This window comes from Caretta caretta, chromosome 2 (genome assembly GCF_965140235.1).
Source record: "Caretta caretta isolate rCarCar2 chromosome 2, rCarCar1.hap1, whole genome shotgun sequence".
Taxonomy (NCBI): domain Eukaryota; kingdom Metazoa; phylum Chordata; order Testudines; family Cheloniidae; genus Caretta; species Caretta caretta.
Genome location: NC_134207.1, coordinates 14,506,960 through 14,520,526, shown reverse-complemented (window position 1 = coordinate 14,520,526; position 13,567 = coordinate 14,506,960).

Here is a 13,567-nt window from a genome sequence, read left to right as displayed (position 1 = left end):
TTTGTGCTGGAGCACAAGTTATCAATCATTTCCAGGAGCACTTGCCAACAGGGTGAAACGGCCAGATGTCTTATTTTAGTAACTGTCTCATTCTTTTTGAACAAAAGAATAGTCTTCCTCCAGGACACATGCTTCTCTTCCAAAAGGTGTCAGCTCCAATTACAGAGACCTATATAAGAAAATGTATTGGCTCCCACTAGACTCCATTAGTTCAAATGTCCCATCTCCACTAGATACAAACAATATGATTTTCTTGTGGGGGTGGACCTTTGATTAAGGATAGCTTGAACTTCCTAACTGATCTTATTACAGCCTTATGAACGAATAGAGCAATTTTGATTCAGACACATGGTCTAGTGGATGAAAAAGCCATCCTCTCTGCCCCATAAACCTCGTAATCTGTACCAAATTTTATTCTGACATGCATTCAAAAGCAGCAGCTATTGTCAGCAATGGATGCAGTTTGCACAGCTGAAAGAGGAGTCTAGCCTTTAGCCTAACTTGAATCTGTTCACATTTACTTTTGACTTGAGAAGTGATGCAAAAAACATCGGCTATATCTGTAGATGAGACTGTACGGTGAACTAAATAAATGTTCCCGTCTATATTTACTGGCTGACCTGTTGCCATCACATGAATGTCAGTGCGTGGGAAACGGTAGCAAGGAAGGGAGAAAAGTGGGCTTGAAAAAATCAAGATATTCCACATGAAAATTTTGTCTTAAGTTTCCAATTTAGGCCCAGCTCTAGTCATATGATGCTGCAGCGCTAGTTTCCCCACATATTCTGACCAAGATATGGTGTGTGGGGGAATTAATATCACAATATTAGGCTACTACTATTATGATATAACCGTAGTGCTGAGGGGCCCCACGTAGACTGGGGCTCCAGTGTGCTAGATGCTGTACATATACCTAGTAAGAGACAGACCTGACCCCAAAGAGCTTACATTAATAAGCAAAATAGAAAAAGGAAATTATACTTCTATTCTGCAACCCTATCTGCAGAAGGGGGATAAGGAACAGAGAAGATTAAATGATTTGGTCAGGTTCACATGGGAATTCTGTGGTAGGACCAAGAATGTAATCCAGATCTGCACAAGACTTATTCCTCTTGTTCACACCCTTCTTTTATAAAACATTTGAGTTCTCTTTGTGTTCCTGACTTACAACAGAATGATCACTGTGTGGATAACTGTGTCCTCTTTGCTGTTGTAGATAATTTGAAAGGAACATCCATGTTTGGCATTTGGTTTGTAACTGTGTTTCCAGTTTATTGGAGAGGGTGTGTGGGGAGGAAAATTGCACATCTCCTCATCTCAATACATTAATGGTTCTAGATTTTTTTTGCTGGAAAATCTCACATGGTTCCAGAATTAATGATGCTCAAAGTGAGCACAAACAGTCTGGATCAGAGTGATGTAATTTTAAGGTGAGATGTCTTGTGATTCACCAGAGCTGTAATAAACTGCTCGGCAACACTGAAAAGTTGGGAACCTCCCTTTCCCAACTGTACATTAACATTAGTTCCTAGTTGTCAAGGTTCCTTCCCCACTCTGAACTCTAGGGTACAGATGTGGGGACTTGCATGAAAGACCCCCGTAGTTTATTCTTACCAGCTTCAGTTAAAAACTTCCTCAAGGTACAAACTTTGCCTTGTCCTTGAACCCTATGCTGCCACCACCAAGCATGTGAAACAAAGAACAGGGAAAGAGCCCACTTGGAGACATGTTCCCCCCAAAATACCCCCCAAGCCTTACACCCCCTTTCCTGGGGAAGGCTTGATAAAAATCCTCACCAGTTTGCATAGGTGAACACAGACCCAAACCCTTGGATCTTAAGAACAATGAAAAAGCAATCAGGGGCTTAAAAGAAGACTTTTAATTAAAGAAAAAGTAAAAGAATTACCTCTGTAAAATCAGGATGGTAAATACCTTACAGGGTAATCAGATTCAAAACATAGGGAATCCCTCTAGACAAAACCTTAAGTTACAAAGAGACACAAAAACAGGAATATACATTCCATTCAGCACAGCTATTTTACCAGCCACTAAACAAAAGAAAATCTAACACATTTCTAGCTAGATTTACTTATTAACAAGTTCTAATACTCCATTCCTGATCAGTTCCCAGCAAAAGCATCACACAGACAGACAGACCCTTTGCCCCCCCCCCCAGCTTTGAAAGTATCTTGTCTCCTTATTGGTCATTTTGGTCAGGTGCCAGCAAGGTTCTCTTAGCATCTTAACCCTTTACAGGTGAAATGGTTTTGCCTCTGGTTAGAAGGGATTTTATAGTTCTGTATACAGAAAGGTGGTTACCTTTCCCTTTATATTTATGACACTAGTCTTGGTGGTTGTGGAGCTATAATGACTTAGAATGGGCCCTAGCATGAGACAAAAATAAGATTCTCTTAGCAAACAGGACAGGAGGCTTACAGCACACCAACCATCGTGGGCCAGGACACTCTGCATCTGAAACATTACACATGGGAACAATGCTCTAAATAGGGCTTGTCCACATGGGAAAGTTATTCAAGAATAAGTAGGGTGTGAATTTAAAATCTATCTATTCCCAAATAACTCCCTGTGCAGTACCCGACTTGTACCATATATTGCTTTGATTGCCTTGGTACTGCACAATATTTTGATGAAAAAAATGGAATGCTATAAAATTAACTGTTGTTTGCAGTGTCATAGCCATGTTGGTCCTAGGGTATGAGAGAGATAAGGTAGGTGAGATAATATCTCTTATGGTGGAAGAGACAGGCTTGAGGACGAAGAGCTTTATGAAGCTTGAAAATTTGTCTTTTCCAACAACAGAAGTTGGTCCAATAAAATATATTGCCTCACAAACCTTGTGTCTCTCATAAAATTAATGTGGAACACACATTCAGTGGATTAACAACTGACTGATAGGTTTCACAATGTAACTGTAAATGGGGAATCATCCTCTAGGAGGAGTGTTTCCAGTGGAGTCCCCCAGGGATCATTTCTTCCCCTATGCTATGTAATGTTTTATCAAAGACCTGAACAAAAACATTAAATTATCACTCATAAAATTTGCAGAGGAAATTGGGGGAGTGATCACTGATAGCATTCTGGATCACTTGGTAAACTCTGTGCAAGCAAACATGATTTTAATATGGCAAAGTATAAATGTATACATCTGGGAACAAAGAATGTAGGTCATACTTACATGATGGGGGACTCTATCATGGGCAGCAGTGACTGAAGATATTTGGGAGCTGTGGTGGGTAGGAAATAGGAATGGCTAGATTTTTTGTTTTATTGGTTGCATTGCTTTTTGATACACCAGTAGTTTTTTGTTTTTTCTGGATGCTGTTTTTCAGATAACCTACTGAATGGACAGTAAGCAATTTATTACATATTGCTGTGTTAGGATTTAGTGTTGGTACTTAGACATTGGACAAGATTGTTTGAATAACATTTGCTTTAGATCGGATGCAGTGTTACTGACCCAAATTATGACTACTGCTAACAGGGAATTTGTTTACCCAATTTGTAGTTACTGTATAATTTTTTTTTAACCACTTTAGGGTTTTTTTGCCTTCATGTTTGCTACCACTTGTTTGTTTGAATTTTTAATATTTGCCAAACTTGTATTAATTTAGTAATTTAAGGCATTTTAAGGCAGTGCACTTACTTCACATACTCATGTCGGGGTCACCAGTGTGGTAAGATGTTTATAGATGCATGTGTGTGCTGCCCCAGCAGTGTGTAGACAGTTGGCACGGCAGACCTTGAGCGAACTGCCCAATGACCACAAGATCTGTTAAAGGATGAAGGCACCCAGCCAGGTTTATTGCCGATGAAGTACAGTACTAGTATCCCGCAGACTCTACTGGACCACTAATACATGTATGCCCGTAACAATGGACCAGCTCAGTGAACGGCAGGATTTTATGTTCCACCCTAAGCTAGACAAAGATATTCCCTCTGAGATACATCTTTATATCCTGATACAAACAAGTTAGTACTGCCCTCCTGACATAGTTACTGTCCCCTGATGTGGCTAGTTATTACCCATTACCTGGTACATGTTGGTTTGATTCAAACATTTTTTATTACGTACTGTTATCCTGACCTTATCTTTTAGGAGGGGTCAGTGTGTTCTGTTATCATTGGGGAATGTTTTTGTATCATCCTTAATATCGGGATATTTTGGTACCACTTAATATCGGGATGTGTCTGCGTGAGTACTTTGTGACTAGCACTTCTTAGGAATGTGTATTTCTGCAATGTCAGTCCTGTTCTTGCCAGATTCTGTGAGCAGGTCCTGCTTCATATCAGGCTTCTGATACAAGGGCTTATGTTTCAGGTTTTCTTCATACTACAAGGGGTGCATATTACACACGGAGGGTAATTCGCCATTGGAACAAATTTACCAAGGGTTCTGGTGGATTCTCCATTACTGACAATTTTTTAAGATCAGATTTTTTTTCTAAAAACTCTGCTCCAGAAATTATTTTGGGGAAGTTCTCTGCCCTGTGTTATACCAGAGGTCTGCCTAGATGATCACAGTGGTCCTTTTTGGCCTTGAAATCTGTGTATGGACAAACTTATTCCAGAATAAGAATGTCCACATGGGGAGCTACTGAAGAATAGAAATACTGAGAAAATAACATCCAATGAATTGATTAAATTACATGTACATGACAAAGTCTGGCCATCATTAGTAGATCTATAGGTGGACTACACACACACATATATAAAATGAGCAAGGACCTCAGGATTAACCCACACAATATTTTGTTAATGTTATGTTTTCTTTATTTTAATTTACACTGTACATGCTGGCCAGTGAGTCTTGACCAGCTATAACATGTAATGAACCTCATTATGGGATGTTTGTGCACCATGCCAGTAACTGTGTTGCTGGGTCATTGTGCAACTTGGCTATGGCATCTGTAATTAGCAAATCAGTTTGTCAGGGTTCCCTCTCCACTCTGGGGTACAGATGTGGGGACCCGCATGAAAGACCGCTAAGTTTATTTCTACCAGCTTAGGTTAAAAACTTCCCCAAGGCAAAAATCCTTCCCTGTCCTTGGATGAGTACTGCTGCCACCACCAAGTGAGTTAGACAAAGATTTCAGGAAAAGGACCACTTGGAGTTCCTGTTTCCCCAAAATATTCCCCCAAGCCCCTTCACCCCCTTTCCTGGGGAGGCTTGAGAATAATCTACCAACCAGATAGGTAAACAAGGTGAACACAGACCAGACCCTTGGGTTTTTAGAACACTAAAAACCAATCAGATTCTTAAAACAACAGAACTTTCTTATAAAGGAAAAAAAAGTAAAAGAAACACCTGTGTAAATCAGGATGGAAGGTAATTTTACAGGGTAATAAGATTTAAAACATAGAGGATTCCCCTCTAGGAAAAACTTCAAAGTTACAAAAAACAGGGATTAACCTTCCTGTTAGCACAGGGAAAATTCACAAGCTAAAACAAAAGATAATCTAACGCATTTCCTTCCTATTACTTACAATTTGTAACCTTAGATGCTTAGTTCAGGTATGGCTTTAGGAGATGTATTTTCCCTGCCCTGGTTCCTCGCTGACCCAGAGAGAACACAAAGAAACACAACACAAAAACCTTCCCCCACAGATTTGAAAGTATCTTCTCCCCTCATTGGTACTTTTGGTCAGGTGCCAATCAGGTTATCTGAGCTTCTTAACTCTTTACAGATAAAGGAGGGATTTTATGTTACCCTTAGCTGTATGTTTATGACCCAGTTCAGGAAGTATAGCATTCCATTGTTACTGGGCAGAACTTCATCCACAGTTATTTCTGTGTGTCACTTCTGTTGTATATAATTTCCTTAAATGTCTTAACTCAAATGTAATTTAAAACATTATGGCACCATATTTTATTTTATTTTGTTAAAAATCACTTGGTACTATAAGGATTGTTATATCAGGATTGTTGTAATTTGGAATTAGATCTCTCTTGTATGAACACACAGTCACAAGGGAGACAGGAGGTCTGCAAATGTAACAAAGACCTTATAAATTCAGGCTGAAAATAGAAAGAACAGTTCTTGACAATATTTTGAGCAGGAGGCCTTTTTCAAGCACAACTGGTGAAGGGAAAGAGAGAAGGTCAAGAGACAAAGCAAAGGTACAGGGAAGGAAGCTGAAAAGTGAAGGTACTGCACGGCCATGCAAGTGGTGAAGGAATCTGCAGACTCTGCACATTCTTCACTGTGGGCTCTGCAGGGAAGTTGCAACTTTTCAGCTCTTTCCACTGTATTTGGAGAAAAGAACAAATGGATCTCAGAATGTTTCAGTGCTTGGAGATAGGTGGATTTGAGTCCTAAAAACTGTATCACTGATCTCTTATCCTAAGGTCCCAATTCACTCTGGTACTTAAGCACACGCTTAAGCACAGGAGCAGTCCCATTGAACTCAATGGAATTACTCACCTGCTTAAATTTAGACACGTCTAAGTACCTTACCAAAATGGGGCCATAACTGGGAGTTTGTGTGTGGCTGCAGTGGCCATGGTAGGCTCTTTGATAGCTAGATAGAGGTGTGTGTGTGTGTGTAGTGATGAGCTGCCAAAATCTTAACAACGGGTTCCCTCCTCACACCACGAGGGGATCGTTGCCCACCCCCGCCCCCCGGGACTCCTGCCCCATCCAACCCCCCTGTGTTCCTTGATGCCCCTCCAGCCCCATCCACCCCCCCTCCCTTGTCCCCTGACTGCCCCCAGAACCTGGGCAGGAGGGTCTCGTGGGCCACCGTAGTGGGTGCCCACCCCACCCCTAAGAGCCAGAGGCACCTGCTGGGGGACGAGGTGGGGAGACCCGGCGGTGCTTACCCGGGGGAGCTCCCAGGAAGCATCCAGCAGGTCCCTCTAGCTCCTAGGGGTGGGGGTGCGTAGCTAGGGGGAAGCAGGGGGAGCGGCCGCTCCCCCACTGATCACATCAAAAGTGGTGCCTTAGGCGCCGACTCCATGGGTGCTCCGGGGCTTGAGCACCCATGGGGAAAATTTGGTGGGCGCAGAGCACCCACCAGCAGCTCCCCGCCTCGCGCCCGGCCCCAAATCACCTCACCTCCGCTCCGCCTCCTCCCCTGAATGCACTGCCCCGCTCTGCTTCTTCGCCCCCCAGCTTCCCACGGATCAGCTGTTTTAGGGCTGAGAAGCAGCCGGTGGCTTCCCACTCAGGCCGAGGGTGGCGGAGGTGAGCTGGAGCAGTTCCCCTGCGTGCGCCCCCCCCCCCCCCCCCGGGTTACCTGCTGCGGTGTGGGTGGCCCTCCTCGTGCCCCCCGCCCCAGCTCAACTCCGCCTCCCTGGGCCTGAGCGGGAAGCTGCGGCCTGCTTCTCAGCCTGCCCCAGCTTCCCACATGAACAGCTGATTTGCGGGAAGCTGGGGGGGGCGGAGAAACAGAGCAGGGCGGCACGTTCAGGGGAGGAGGTGGAGGTGAGCCGGGGCCAGGGGTGGGGCGGGGAGCTGCCGGTGGGTGCTCTGCACCCACCAAATTTTCTCCTTGGGTGCTCCAGGGCTGGAGCGCCCATGGAGTCGGCGCCTTAGGCACCCCTTTTGGCCAGTTACATTTAGAAGCCCTTTTAGAACCGCTTGTCCCTTTCAGAACAACGGGTTCTAAAAGGGCTTCTAAATTTAACAACCGGTTCTAGCGAACCGGTGGGAACGGCTCCAGCTCACCACTGTGTGTGTGTAAAAATCAGTGTAGCTCTGTTAATTTCAAGGGAACTATGCTGATTTACATCAGCTGAGGATCTGGCTTGCCGTGTATATATGTGTGACAGGGTGCTGGGCAAGAACTGCTGCCTCAGCCCTCTGTCACACCAGCTCCCATTAAGGGAAGCAAATTAGAGCTGGCTAGAGAAAACCTGAGCATAATTGGAGAATGGGAGACAGCTGCCCCCCCAATTAGCCTGGGGCTATATAAAAGGCTGGGTGGAAGGAAGCTAGGAAGGAGAGCGAGGGAGTGGAAGCAGAGCGATAGCTCTTCCCTCCTGGGGGCAGATACGAGAACCCAAGCTGTGTATGGTGAAAAGGTGATGGGAGCACAACCTGTAAATAAACAGCACCAGTGGCTACTGAATCCCAGGGTCTCAGAGTGACACTGGCAGCACAACAGGGGCAGGAGCCAAGAGGGCCCCGTGACACTGTTACAATATGTTACAGAAATATCTAGTATTTGCAGCCTTGTTCTATCAAACAAATCTGTCCTCTCGAATGGAATATCACATTGCAGAGCACGTGATCAGGAAGCTTCTGATATGACAATTCACAGTAGGCTGATAATAGTGGTGTTGGGTTACGCTTTTAAACAAATTCTTCATTAATATTAACAAGGAAATTTACACTTTTAATGAATTATTAATCCTGATATATTTAGATGTATATCTGAATCACTGTAGAAACATTCCATAATTTAAACTCACAAACTTTTATCAAAATAAATAAAAATCTCAAAGAAATAAAGATCTAAAAAAATCTTCCCACCCCCAGAGCAGCCTAAATTTCCTTCTCCTCCTCCAGGCCTAGGAAAATATGAGAGTCTTAAAGCATGCCCTGAAAGTCACCATACATGGGCTATGGTGAGTCAAGACAATAAGTGACTTCCAGAGTCAAGGCTCCTAACCACAGACAAACTGCTGCCAGACCCATCTTTTTTAGATCAGATCTATTACTTCAGACACCTTGGAGGATTGCAATAGCTGTGTTATCACATGCAAAGGGAGTTGGTTTCCCAAGTAGTTAGGTCCCAAATCATTCATGGTTTTATAAGCTCAAAGCCAACACCTACAGTCTGCCTGCAAATCATCCAAAAGCAGGGACCTGCACAGGAATAAAAATGTGGCCGCTTTTGGGGGGACACTTTGTGTGCCTCCCTGATCCAGAGGAGCTGGTTCTCCCCTACTCCCCTTGTGGCCCAAGGAGCTGTCATCTCCCGCCCTGGCCTGGGGCCAAAGGAGCTCACTCCCCCACCCTGGCTCCGGGTGAGTTCTGTGCCCCTGCTCATGGGTTGGGGGGGGAATGCCCCTGCTTGCCCCCCCTTGCGCATGCCCCTGTCCGGAAGGCAGTGTAGACCATAGTTATATTGTGCTCTGAGTGGCAAATGCCATTGAATTAATGATATGCTGTATTCTGAGCTGGCAGCAATTGCTGAATGTAGGGGTAGGCTCACCGAGAACTCTGTTGCAATAATCTTACCTCTAGGTGAAAAATACATGGACAACCTTGGATAAGTTCACATTTGAGAGAAAAGGGCACAGCCATCTTGCCAAGCATGGGTGATAGAAAGTACACTTGGCAACCACTGTTTATATATCTCTAGAATTAGCTGGGGATCCAGCAAGCGCCCTGCATTATGAACCTTAAAAACAAAACAGCAAGTACACCCAACAAATTGGAAGGTCCTTATGTAACTTCCACCAACTCTTCCTGTTTTGCCAATCCCTCCTGTTTTGCCAATCCTATAATATCTATCTTGGTATTATCTGGGTTGAGTTTCACCCAGTGGGAAACCCTGGGGTTCACCCAGACCAATAAGGGGCTATGTCACCACCTGACCAATAACCCTGGGTGCTTCTGTGTTATGCAGCTTTGGCTCAGAACCTTGACACCAGCAGCCTGTTTACAGCACAATGGCCTCACCCTGGCTTCCACCAGCCTGGTTACTCCTTCCAGTGTGACACCAACAGCTCTTCCAGTCCCGAGTCTCCCCAGAACCATCCCCTTGCAGTGTCCAGTCCCTCCCATGGGACCATTATAGAAGTTACCAAGTTTACTATCTCCCAAGAGACAGAACACACACCAGCCTGTTTACTTTGGATGAGGATTTTACCCTTCAGTTTGGTCCACTGCACGGAGATGGTTTTGTAATAAGACAAGAATACGTTTATTTACAGAGAACAGAGATTTAAGTAATACAGTTACAAGCAAAACAAAAAAAAGACACTTTCTAATTCATAAAACTTAACTTCAGCAAGTTTCAATCTCTGTCTAAGCAGGATTCTCACGTATAGTCAGTTTCCAGCTACTCTTGCTGCCTGGGCCAAGTGGCTCCACTTTTCATGAGCTAAAATGGCGCTGATCCCCTATGTCCCCAAGGTGATAAGTCACAAAATGGTTTATTGCCTCTGCTTATATCTTCTCAAAGTTCATTGACCCTGTTTGAAAAGGCAGGAAGGCTTTCCTGGGGATGCAGTCTCCATCCCCAATTGAAAGTGTTAAGTGGCCATCTTCCCCCACTTGCTCACCTGATGGCCTTTTTTTACCTTCTATATAAATGTGTTTTTCATTGTCTTTGATCACACTTGGCTTTATTTACATTGAAGACACAGTCAAGCCAGCAAAACAAGACTTCTTTGTCTAGGACAGGCGAGGCTTAGGCATTGCCTGCCAAACACATTTTTGGAATATATTTCCAACACACACCTATAATTCTTTATACATCACCCATACACAGATACTGCAGTGATATTAATGGCCAGTATGTTACCAGTTTACATATGACACCTTACCAAACACCTTCTAGGTACAGATTATGAAAACAATGAGTTGGGCTATGAGTGTGTCAGGTCTCATGAGAGTTATGGTAAGGAGTGCCCTCTGCTAGTTGGCTCCGAGAGGCTCCCAGGATCACAGCTAAGAACCCTTCATCCATGACCCAAATTGTTAGACACTGGATCAGAAGGGACGGAAACATGAAGCTATGTGTCCTTTCCTTTCTGTCATGCAGCATGACTGGAAATCCAAACAAAAGTGAATCAGGATTCCACATGGAGGAGAAGGGCAACATTAAACGTTCCCCTTCTGTGTAGCTCTCTATAGCCTCTCTGTGGCCATAACATGTGACCTCAACTGTATGCAACCACAAGGATCGAGGTAGCCTGAGAAGAGAAGGAGATGGAAGAACCACTCTGCATCATGTTGTTCTTTGAACGCAGTATAACTTGGATCATAAGTTATTGTTGTTCTGATTAGTTTCCCTCTATAGCTTTGACATGTCATATGTGGAAATTGCTGATCCAGCAGGTAGAAGATCAGACAATAATAATGATGCTTTGCATACTTCTAGCACTTTCCACCCAAGGATTTCAAAATGCTTTTACAAACATTGATTGTGCATACGATAGCTACTCAGGATGTTGGCGTTCAGTGCATTTACAGAACATCCAAGAGTGGCATCCTGGTGTATGCTCTTTACAGATGATGTAGTGCTCATGGGGGAGAGCAAAGAGGAAGTGGAAAAAGATTTAAAGAAATGGAGATGGATACTTAAAAGAAACAGCATGAAGATCAGCAGATATAAAACAGAGTATTTGAGCTATAGATTCAATGAGAGCTTGCATGAAGACAATGTGACTTGGAGACACCATCGGGGGAAGGGCAGTGGGGCAGCCACTATAAAAGGTATAGCAATTCAAGTATCTAGATTCAATAGTACAAAATAGTGGTGAACTCAACAATGAACTTATAAGCAGAACTGGAAAGGTGTGGACTAAATGGAGAGAAGTGAGTGGAGTGATCTGCGATAGGAGAGTGCCTATCAAATTGAAAAATAAGATGGTAAATAGGTCTGCACTTTTGTAAGACTTTCAATGCTGGGCACTGAGGAAGAGACAGGAGAAGATCCTGAATACAGTGGAAATGAAAACACTAAGATGGATTTTTGGAGTTACAAGAATGGACCATATTTGGAACAAACAAATGAGAAGGAGTGTGAAGGTGGTACCAATTACAGAAAAGCTGAGGAAATGCAGACTTAGATGGTTTGGGCCCGAGAAAAAAAGTCTGGAAGAATATATAGGAAACAGGGTATTAAACTTAGAAGTGGAGGGTAAGAGAAGGGTTGGAAGACACAAAACTAGATGGATGGATTTCATACAAAAGGATTTGATTAGCTGTGGAGTTTCTGAGGAAATGCTGCAAGATGGACTGGAATGGGGAAGAAGGACTTGAACAGCTGACTCCATCTAGATGGGACTAAGGCTAGAAGAAGTTAACAACAAAGAACAAAAAGTAGAGCTGGTCAGGAAGTTTTTGACAAATTGGTTTTTCATTGGAAAATGCCAGTGCATCAAAACTGAAATGCAAGAACACACCAGTGTCAACTACACTTTCATTGGGAAAGATTTCTCAGCTCCAGGATGGAATTTCTGGTCAAGACAGACTCAGCCCAGAAGAATTCAGTGGTTAGGGCACTCACTAATGACATGGATCTTCCACATCCCAGGTAAGTGTCCTACCAACAGGCTTTTCTAGGGTGGGTCAGTTTCTCTTTCAATCTTGCTTTTCATGAAAACATTAAAAATGTCTTGATTTCATCTGCATGCAGACTGGGAAAATTATTTTTTTTGAAGTCCTAAATATTTTCACAGGACAGGAAAACCATTGCACACCTCCAAGCAATTCTGGATGGCAGGAAAATATTCATCACCATTTTATAGACCGAGAAACTGAGGCAGGGGGAATGTCAGTGATTTGACTAAGTTCAAATAGAAAATTAGTGCAGACCGAAGAATAGTGTTTTACCCACAATCATATTCCCCTACCTGAGTCAGCTGTGCTGTCAGCCCTTGAGGGGGGTGTAGAGTAGTCAACATCTGAAAGCTTTTCCCCTGTTGTTCCCATAGACTTTCAGTTAGTTGTACCTTTGAGCCTTCACTCAACCACTTTTAAGTGACAGGCCCAGTGCTTGCCCTTCTCTCAGAGTGGAATCCCATGATTCCGCCTACTCTTAGACTGGGTCTCCAGGCTGAAGCACCCCCTTTTACCAACCAGGTGTCCTCAGCAGGTCCAGCTGGGTTTGGCCCCTAATCTACACTTCCCTTCAGAGGCTGTGAGCAATGGATACCAGATAGCTTCTTCAAATCAGTTTGCATGTGTACATATAATTCCGTAAATAACACACAATATATACCTCATAAAACGTAAATATAAGAGTGAGACGGTTCTCGGAGTACCTAGGACTGAAAGTCACCCCTCCAGCATGAGGGAGTCTTACCTGTACCTGGCTGGGTGTCAGCTCCCTACCACCCCAAACCTTTGAGTCGCTCAAGCACCATCCTCTGGGCTATGCCAGTGCTGGTTTTGCCTTGCAGGTTAACAATAGGTGCACCCCAGTTCCTGAGTCCCTTTGAATTGTTCCCCTGCCATGTCCAACCCCTGACACTAGCTACTCACAGAAACTCCAGATTCTCTGCCCCTAAAAGAGAAGTATGTCGCAGTTCACTACTGTTACTTTAAATCACTACTCCTGTAAACCACACAGCACTCAAGAGCACTTGTAATAAAACAAAAAAAAAAATACAGATTTAACTAAAAACAAGAGAATATGATGGAAACAAATGTTTTTTTTATGAGAACATCTTGCTCCTCAAGATGACTCCTTAGTGAAAGGATTCAGAGGCCCTCTCCCTTCTCTATGTTGTATTGAAAGTCTTTTGTTTCTATTCATAAAGAGGACAAATCCTTGCCTTTTACTTTCAAATGGTTTTGTTTGCAGTTGTTTCTGATGGTTTTCCATTGAAAGTCTTGGGACTGAGCAAGACTAAATAATCAAGCCT